Source organism: Hirundo rustica, chromosome 11 (assembly GCF_015227805.2).
Source record: "Hirundo rustica isolate bHirRus1 chromosome 11, bHirRus1.pri.v3, whole genome shotgun sequence".
Taxonomy (NCBI): Eukaryota; Metazoa; Chordata; class Aves; order Passeriformes; family Hirundinidae; genus Hirundo; species Hirundo rustica.
Window position 1 is genome coordinate 16,662,769 of NC_053460.1, and position 9,969 is coordinate 16,672,737.

Consider the following 9,969-nt stretch of genomic DNA (forward strand, 5'->3'; position numbering starts at 1 on the left):
ACTTGATGTCAAATCAGCTCCTCAACATCTCCACAGCCAGAGCTCCAGCGCTCAAAGGCTCTGTCTCATCAGCTTTGTGGCTGGATTTAGGAGATTATCATCCACAGGTGTTGTCTGTAAGGGAATACTGACCTTGTGGACAACACAACAGGCAATGTGCCTGACTTCTCCACTGCTCTAGTTCAGGCCTCCATATTTTGGTGCAAATGAATCCAGTGGTTGGTGTGGAGCACATTTGTCTGCCAGCTGCAGCAGGAGATCAAGGGCAAGGAGCAGACAGGAGCCTCTCTAATGAGCACAGCTTGAGTCTCTGTACCAGCCCTGGCTGAAGAACTCACCTGGCTGACATGTGGGCACCTCCTTCCTTCCTCTGCAGAGAAAGTGCTGCTGGAGGGCTCGGGAAAGAGAGCCAAGGGCAAAACGTGTAACTTCATAATGTGCCACCACAATATTTGCTAGTGCACTGCCAGCTTGGGTGGTACCTCACCTAAAAATCCCCAGTAAGCCAATTTAGTGCCAGCAGCCCTGGCTCTGGCTAGGCTGGCCTCTTCAAAGCTGTGTCTGGGCACAGCTGTGATCCAGAATCAGATCTCTTCCACACGCCCTGGGAAACCCAACTGGTAGGAACCACAGCTCTGTGCGGGATTCACCTTTGTGTAACTCACCCACTTCTGGAAATGAAAATTCTCCTCCTGAGTTACAGTAAGGGTTTTTTTAAAAAGTAGCCAGTCTCTAGTGGGGACTGTAAAATAGAAACTGTGAAAGAAAGAGAAATCCTTATATTTTTCCTTGTACAGTACTTGGGATAGTTAATTTTTTTTTCCTCAGGATTTTTATGAGCAAAAAATGTTTTTTGATGTTAAAACAAAAAATTAGCACTTCACCACAAGAAGGAAATGTACTATTTTATCATAAATCCATGTGAAGATTACATTTTGGTGGGATTTTTTTAAGTGGAAATGTGCTGTGAACCAATGTGTCAGGGTACATATCTGTTGAAGTGACACAATCATTTGACAGAAAAAATTACAAGATGAAAGGAAGTAAAACAATATGATAAAGATGAAAGATGATGCAGCAAATACCATGAGGAAAGAAGTGAGCATGAAATAATAGCATTAGGACACAAGAAAATACAATGTGATGGAAAAGAATTAGCCTGATCTGTTTCCTGACTCGGCTGCATAGGAAGAGCTGTTATGAAGATACATTGCAGAGACAAAAAGTGATGTTGGATTACTCAGAATAGGACACAGAAAATGGACAAAGCAGAAAAATGCTGCCATACACCGCAAAGAAGACAAAGTGTTTTGATATTTATATTTTAATGATCTCATTCTGATTCTGTGGAGCTCACGTCAACAGCAGTGCTCACATGGACACTTGCTCATTGAAATATTCATTTAATATAAACAACCCCAAAGGTCTCCTGAGGGGTAGAAATTCCCTGTGGGTGCTGGAACCCTGCTCCCAGGGCTGAGTGCTGCAGGATCGGTGCCTGCCTGCGATTCGGGGTCATCAGGAAGGGTCACACCTGACCCCACCCATGTGAGCAAGGACAAGATGTGCTTTATTTCACTGCCGGACTGCTGGGGCCTAACAACAAACCCCAGTATCTCTGCTGTGGTTAGAGACTGCCGCGTCTAAGCTGAGGGGAAATCACCTCTGTTTCAGATTGTCTCTGTGACTTTCAGGGTGCTGTGTTTCTTTCTGGGAAAGGAAAGTAGGTTGCTGATATTCTTGGTTCATCTTTTCTCACAGAGGTAAAATTAGAGGCCTTGAAATTCCTGCTGGTAGAATAAGCTCTCAATTTCTCACTGTCGAAATTCAATCTGATTTCTATCTTTTTCACTAAAAATCTGTCAACAGAAAATAAGCAATTCCCATCAAAGAGCTATATTAGTTTCTGAGGTATATACATTTGGCTGGTGGACGAAGAAAACCTCAAAGTAATTTCAATTTTTTTTTTATTTCCATTTGCATTTCCTAGCAAACTAAGCAAAAATATTAATGCAGGACATAACTATAACTCATTCAAAAGAAAAGATTCAAAAAGAGAGATGCTGATTCACTGCTACATGACTAATAACTCCTTTTCTTACTGTGGCCCTGGGTCTGATTTTCTCCTCCTCGTGCAGGTATAACCCCATCATCCTGGTTTTCCTTTGTCTACTGTGGTGGAAGCAGGAAGGCAGCAAATATTTGCAATGAAGAACATATAATTAAAATCAAACCCAGAAGCTCTCTTTACAGTATGCAATAATATGAGAGCTATCAGGAGCCAATGGGACTGTCTTGATATGCCAACAACCCCACTTTTCATACGTGGAATAGCAGCTTTCAAAGGTAGAGACTATATAAATTAGATTGCAGGTGCATTTTCGCATTAACAAGTCACATTTTGAAACTTGATTTACATTTTATTTATAAAGAAGTGTTGAAAAATATGTAATATTTTCAACTGTTTAAGATCACAAAAGAATGGTGGGGTTTTCACTGCAGTTGCTGCATTACTCAGTCTATCAAGGGAATCTTAAAAGTGGACGATTTTTAGTTTGGGGTTAAATCCACACTGAAGTCCCCTTCAGCTTTCTCAGGCCTTTGAGAATAACATCCGCAATACTTCTCCCTTTTTTTTTTTTTTTTTTTTTTTTTCCTCTGTGGCAGCTGAGCCTTTACTCCACTGCCCTTCTGATAGATTTGCCACAGGGTTGAGAACCTCCTCACAGGGCAGAGAGCCCAGGGAGAGCCCAGCCTGTCCCGAAAACCCAAAGGAACCAAGAAACCCAGCCCTGACCTTTAAGAGTTGTCTGTCTATTGTTTTCTCACAATCTCTGTTGTTGCTCATTTTTTGCTCCTCTTGGATTCTTCATAAGAGTTTCTGTCACATTTCTTCCTTCCAAACTCTCACTGCTCAGAATTATCAAGATAGGCGAATTAACTTCAGTTCCATTGGTTCTGTTTGCAAGATAAAAGATGAACGAAAGAGAACATAAGGGTTCCAGCTAAATATGGAATTCCAGCTGCAGTAGAGAGCATGAAATCCTTAAAACCTGCAGTAAGAATTCCAATGCTACAGAGCATTTCCCTGTGTAAGCCAGGGATCCCATCATCTACAAAGAGCAGCCTAAAAAAAAGACAATCCTAAAGGCAAGTGAACAAATAAATTAAGTAAATGAAAAATAAAGAGGAAACAAAACATGATACTTGATGAGAGGAGGGCAAAAAACAAGCAGAAACTTGGGGCTTGTTCTCCACATCTTCCTTAATGGGAGTTGCTGGGAACTTTGGAGCAGAACATTGTCTGAGGGGAAGCAAGGAAGAGTGCAGAGAGCAAATAAAGATCCTGGTATTAAACTCCATGCCTTTTCCCATGGGCTACAATGGATACTTGCAATGCACCGGGGATATTTACTGTGCAGCATTTGATAGCACTTAAAATCATGCCTTCTCCCATGGTGTGTTGGAAAGGGCCCACTGGATAATGGAAAACCTGCAGGAGAAGGAGATTTATCCACAGCTGCTAATGGCTTTCTTTTGCTCTCCCTGAGATTCTTTATTCATCCAAATATATTGCTTTCAACCTGAAAAATATTTATCAGAATGGAAAGACACACTAGGAAGCTTCTTCCCAGGAGGGATTAAACTACCACAAATCTCACAACTTTCAGGAAAAAAAATGTAAAACTTTGTAATTTGTCCTAGCTTTTTTTATAAGTAAATCAACAAGAAAAGAAGAGCTGAGAAAAGAAACAGAAACCCTTGACATTTATCACACAAATGTTTAAGGCATTTCCTGATCTAACAGGTTATAACTACAGAGGCAAATAAGCTGAAATGCTACTTACAGAAAAGTTTAAGTCAACTGAGATATTTCAGTGAATTCTACTGTTTTTCAAGAGAACGTGTCCTGTGTTAAGATTCAGGACAAGAATGTGTGTGATCTGAAATCAGGTTTGTGCACTGTCCCAGAATGTCTGTGTGGCTTCCAGCAAGTCCCTTTGAAGCAGATTTCAAAGCTGCTTACATACACCAAGAAGCAAATCGAGGTGTGAGTCCTTCAGGTAGGAGATGGACATTTCATGCATTTGAAAATCCCACTTGGCATCACAGCAGCCATTTGACTCTGTAAATCCAGTGGTCTGTAAAAAATTCAGTCCTTAATCCCTCTTCACCTCAGTAGTAAAACAGGAGCAGCAGCATTTTCTTTCCTGTCCACTATATTTAATTTGCAGCTTAAATCACCTCAAATCAGCTTAAAGCAGGGGTTCCCTCAGTAACTACAGCTGTGTCCTCCAGCCTTCTCCATAAACAGCAGTGAATAATCACCTGCATTCTCAGCCCCAGTATTCCAACATCCCAGGGCTGCAATACCAAACTGGGGGTCTGCTGAGAAGACAGTGAGTGATGTAGAAGGAGGAGCAGCTCCAGCTGTGCTCTCATGCAAGGAAAGGGCTTTGGCTCCTGATGCCACCAGAAAGCTGAAGGGAGACAAGGATGAGAGTGCGTGGAGTGGTGGGAGGACAGAAAAATCACTTCTTTTTTAAAGCTTTGAAAGGAAATAATTTCAGTTTTGCACTGAAATCAAGTTTACTGTGGAAAACCTTGCAGAAGGTCCAGGCAAAAATGCACACAGTCAATAGCTGTCCCTGCCAACACCTGACTCTCTTTTTGTCCCTGAGCACTGTGTGTTGCTGGGGATGCGTCGGGAGAAGGGAGGGAGGGCAGGGCAGCCTTCCAGCCAGGCTGCAGAACGTGACCCTGGGGACTGGGATGGGCTGGCTGATGGCAGGCAAGGCAGGGCAGAAATATCCCCTGGGCACCACGACTGCCCTCCCACACACAGCCCAGCGCAGGAATTCATACCTGGGGCACCAACAGCATCCTGAGCATGGCCCAGCTGGGAGGAAACCTGAGCCCAGAAGAAAGAGAACCCAGAGGAAGATGAGAGCCCTGAAAATGCATAGAAAAAGCTATAAAAAACAAGATGCTGTGGTAAACAAGCTTAAAATATGGACAAAAACCTCAGAAAAGAAAAGGAAAGGGGGCTCTAAACTTAGCATTAACAGTTGTGAAGGTTGAACAGCTGCACTTATCAATACTCTGCTCAGTTCTAGAAACCTGAAAAGCAAGATTTTCCTTCGCCCAGGACACAAAGCACCACACTGATATTGGTTTTGGTAATATTTTTGTGCTCAATTGCTGCAGCTGATCTCAACCCTTTCTAGCATTAGTGATAAGAATCCAATCTCCCAGCTGGATGAGCCACATGCTGGGACTGCCACCTTCCCATTACACTGTCCAGACAGCCAAAGCTCCACAGCAAATTCCTTTACTTTCGAATATAGGGAGCTGTCTGCTTCCTTCAACCCTCCAGAGAAAGGTTGAAAAAGCCTTTTCTATGGTACCCTCATGGGTCTGATGAATACACAGCCAGTGCTTCTATTCTCATAGCAACACCAATATTCCTTCAGAATTTACACACCAAGGGACACAGCACAGACAGACACGGGGAATTTGTCTGCATGATAAGGGTGAATATTCCTGAGCTCTGAACAGGGATAAGGAGAGACAGTTCTGGTCTCAAAGCCACTAACTTGTGTTATTCTGGGACTTCCAAGTCAAGACAAGCTTGTGCATGTGATCAGGGGACCCCAGGCTCTGAACTGTCTTTTCCTGACTTCGTTGACAGATCTTAATCAGCCTTTTCAAGGTCAGCAAGAACCTGTGGCAGGAATTCCTCCTAGGAATCAAGCTGCTTGTTTTCCCCCTCAGGGAGCCATAAAAATACAAACAGATATAAAAGATACTTTCGTTTCGTGCAAATATTTTACATTTTCTTCCTTACCCCTCAATTCTTCCTCACATACTACAGCAAGTTACAATTAATGAGAGATTTGTGCCTTCATTTCACAGAGTTTCAGCTGCCTGGATCTCTGCATTAAATTCCATTGCCCCAGTCACTGTCATGTCTGTCATCCTACTTTCAGCTACTTGAAAACAAAGTAACAAACAAACTCATCCTTTTCTCTTTTTTTCATATATATATATATATATATATTTAAGGGTATTTGTGGAACTAAAATAAAAATTGTAGCTGGTTGGTTATTTCAATAGGTTTAGAAAGAGCAGAGTTGGCCACAATCAAACAGCAAACAAGGCAGAACTCTGCAGGACAGAAGCCAAATGAAGAAACGGTGGTGTGTTAAATGAAGAGATGTCACTCAAAGCATGTTATGCAAACTATTTAAAATAGTTAATAGACTTCCTCAGAAAACTTCAGAAATAATTGATTGGACATATTAAGAGATGAAATTGATTAAGTTTATTTTGATTAATTTACTCAAACCCCTTTATTCTTTACCAATTGATGATTATTTTTCAGACTGTTTGAAAATATATGTGGCCTGAAGAAGGGGGAAAAAATAATAAAAGCCTCAGCTGCACTGGTATTAAATAGGCCACAAATGAAACAGAGCTCACTTTAACAGTCCAGAGCACAGATTTACACTCAATGAATGTAAGTGAAAATGAAAAAATTCCAATCAAGTTGGATTTCAGAAAACAGAACAGTTCCAAACCTTATTAGGGTCTGTGTTTTAAAAGCTTTTTCAGCAGCGCCCACCATCAGAGGCTGCTAGCAGCGTAAAAAGACTGAAAATTGCATTTTTTTTCCTGAAACTAATGCTGAAACTTTTCATCTTTCCTAACTTAAACAGAATTTATTGGAGACACATAGATTCCCTCAGTGAAGTTCTCATATCAGATTCCAGTTGGGCTCTGTATTGCATTATTAGTGCAATATTAGCAATAATCCACTAATGTAGGAAAAATACTAGGCCACAGATGGACAATGGACTGCAATACATTTTAGGAATCATTACTTTTATCACCAGTGTTCATATTTGGGGATTCCAGTTCCAAAATAGGAATTACGATGGCAATATGAGCCGGGACAGAGAAAATATTGTTTATGACTAAGATATTTTTAGGAAGTCAGGCATGCCTTGGTTTTAATCAGGCTGTCCCTTATGCCCCTTTCTTAAGAAATACAAGATATTGCATTAGGAAACTTAAAAATGAGTGCACAGATTCCAGATAACTCACACTCAGTGTGCAGGAAATGTCCTGCTCTGAGGACACACCACCAGTGATCTCACAGGGATTTGCTGCAGGTCTAACACAATTCAGTGTATTTACCGACACAGTGGTGCAAAATAAGATAAAGAGCACTGCATATTGTGGGTGCTGGGGAGTACTTTGGACAACAGGCTCAGAATTCATAATGATTTTGACCCCATTAAATTGGAGAGACAGCCTGGAGCCAGTAAGATGAAATTCAGTAAAGACAAGTACAAAGTATTCTACTGAGGAAGGCAAAATAAACTTGTAATTACAAAACTGGGGATTAAGTGGCTGAAGTTGGGACATGCCACACACTGTCTCTGGCTGACCAAAGTAACACTTTGAGTAAAAAAGGAAGGAAAATCTAAATGAGAGATGTTATTAAGGACACTCCTTCAGAACACCAGTGAGATAATTATTGCACTTTGCAGGCTGCAGGAATCCTCATCTAGAAGAGCTGGTCTTCACACCAGGAGACATGGACACAAATTAAAGGGACTCCTGAGAATAATAACAAAAATTACTGGGATCTTGGAAAATATTGCTTATCTTAAAAAGTTAAAATAATTGGATTTATCTGAACCAGAAAGGATGTAGGTGGACATGATAAATGTCTTCAAAAGTCAGGTTATTATAAAGGAGATATGGTGATCAGTTGCTCTCCAGCTAATCTGAACTTTAGATGAGAAGAAATAGGTTTAATTTTCATCACAGCAAATCCAAGTAGGACACTGGGGGACCTGTGGTAACTGTCAAGAGCAGGTAAGCATTACCTGAGGGTCCAGGCAGATTTTGGGAGAAACCCTCCCACGGGGCCCCCTCCCCTCCCGGGGCCCCCTCCCCTCCCCCAACCGGTTCGGGAAAAAGAAATCCTTAGAGAGAAGTGGAAAAAACCTGTTTATTAAACAGGCAAAGCACTCCCAGCACAATAACCAATGACAAGATCTTCGTGCCACTTACGGAGGGATAACAAACTTAAAGAAAGTCTCCTCTTGAGGGTCGTCACTGTGCTCCACCGCTCCATCTCCGCTGGTGCTGGGAGAAAAGGAGATGTGCAGGGCTGGTCTTGGTGGGGTGGGTCCCCTGTGGAGGCCCCCCGGTGCTTCCCCAGGTCCTTAGTCCGGAGAGGTTGGAACAGTTCTGAGGAGAGGGAAAAAAAAAAAAAAAGGAAGGAAAAAAAAGGGAAAAAAAAGAGGAAAAAAGAAAAAAAAAAGGCAAAAAGCTTCAGTATTCTACAGTGTCTTAACTACGCTAGCACTAAACTAACTAACTGCCGGGGAAAAAAAAACAACAGAGCTTCTTTCGTCTTGCCGTGTTCCAACTCCCCCGCTTCAAGGTCTCTCTGAGGAGCAGAGTTTTTCTGGGGAAAAACAAACGGTGCCTCCCCTCCCCCCTGCACCCAACAGATGACTGGGGGATGCACAGTCACCCCAGGACAGGAGCATTCTTTAGCAAAGATCAAGATTTTCATTAGACTGGAGACAGAATGAGACAAATTAAATGACCTGTTTCTGAACTCCTACAGCTCTTTCACGGGTCAGAATTCTGTCATTTTAAAGAGACTAGATGCAATCCCACTGATGCTGACAGGATCAACATCACTGTATTATTTTGCTACAGGTCTGGCCCTTTTTCCTAATCTATACACTATTTTAATAGCTTTTTCAAAGAAGATACCAAATTACTTTCCTGTACTTTATAATGATAAATCCTTAGCATTAGCACTGATGTAAAACTGGTGTAAGTGAAAGAAAACTGAGATCCATTCCATCTCCAAACAAACACTACAAATACTCATTCAAAATTCACAAACCTCCCAATCTTATCTTAAAACATAAATGTGTGAACAGCTCAGAGATACTGCTGCTGATCACAAACGCACCATCCAATTCTCTCCCAGCAGAACAGAAGTCATTTCTTAGTCATGCCAATTGAAAAGGCTGCAACTTGTGGATAAAATCTTAGAAAAGGTTAGCACATCTCTGTCTTCCCTCCTCTTGACCTCCTTGCAGCTGTATCTGCTGCCTCATTTATTCCACTGGTTCTCTTGTACTCAGTGATAAATTCAGTCAATAAGGTCAGTAAGGTCACTATCTTTGTGTGACAAAGACACAAACCAGATTTCTATCTCCATTGTAGCTGATGATGATATTTCCAGTGACTTCAAAAAGTTTCTCTGACAATCCTCTACATCTGTGCTGCTGGACCTAAAATTTACATTTTTGACCATGCATTGATTTAATGTATTGCATTGTTTGCCTGGGTAAAGTAAAATCCCCTTTCTAGCAACACTTCTGTCAAGGGTACCCTGTGCAATTTATTTTAGATTATTCAGAGAGCTTGTGAGTATCCCAAAGGACAAAACACAAATATCTTCCTTTCTGGGGCCGAGGTGCTCCACACTGACCTGTCACACTGATTCTTTTCTTTCCCTCCTGTCAAACACTGACTGAAAGGGTTTTTCATCTGTTTAGGTTGCATGAGGGAAGGAGATGAAGAGGATGATTCTGAAAATGTTTCTATATTTGTCCAGCATGACACAGACTTGATCCTTGTAGATTGCAGATAAATACAAGGAAAGGAATAAAATGTTGTGATGCTGATTGTTTGTGAAGTCTATCATAAACAGTACAGCGCAGTAAAAGATGGATGTTACCAATCATGCTTCCCAATATTGGAAAAGACATTTAATGCAAACCACATGAAGAGAAGCCAAAAAAAATTCATTACAAATTGGACTCATTATTTTTCAGTGATCTCAATCCAGCATGCTCTCAGATAGATCTACTGAAACACCCCTGTTTTAAGAGGAAAATAAACCATATCCTCTCTGAATGTGACAGC

At 41.4% G+C, this 9,969-nt stretch overlaps 1 long non-coding RNA gene across 1 annotated transcript; it reads right to left on the reverse strand.

Moving 5' to 3' along the window:
- Positions 1 to 1,116: 1,116 nt before the first annotated feature.
- On the reverse strand, positions 1,117 to 8,444 carry LOC120757962 (uncharacterized). The gene is made up of 3 exons (XR_005702710.2): positions 8,086 to 8,444; positions 4,867 to 4,953; positions 1,117 to 2,958 (listed from the first exon to the last, which is right to left on the reverse strand). It is a non-coding gene; the product is annotated as an uncharacterized LOC120757962 (long non-coding RNA).
- Between the last annotated feature and the right edge of the window lie 1,525 nt (positions 8,445 to 9,969).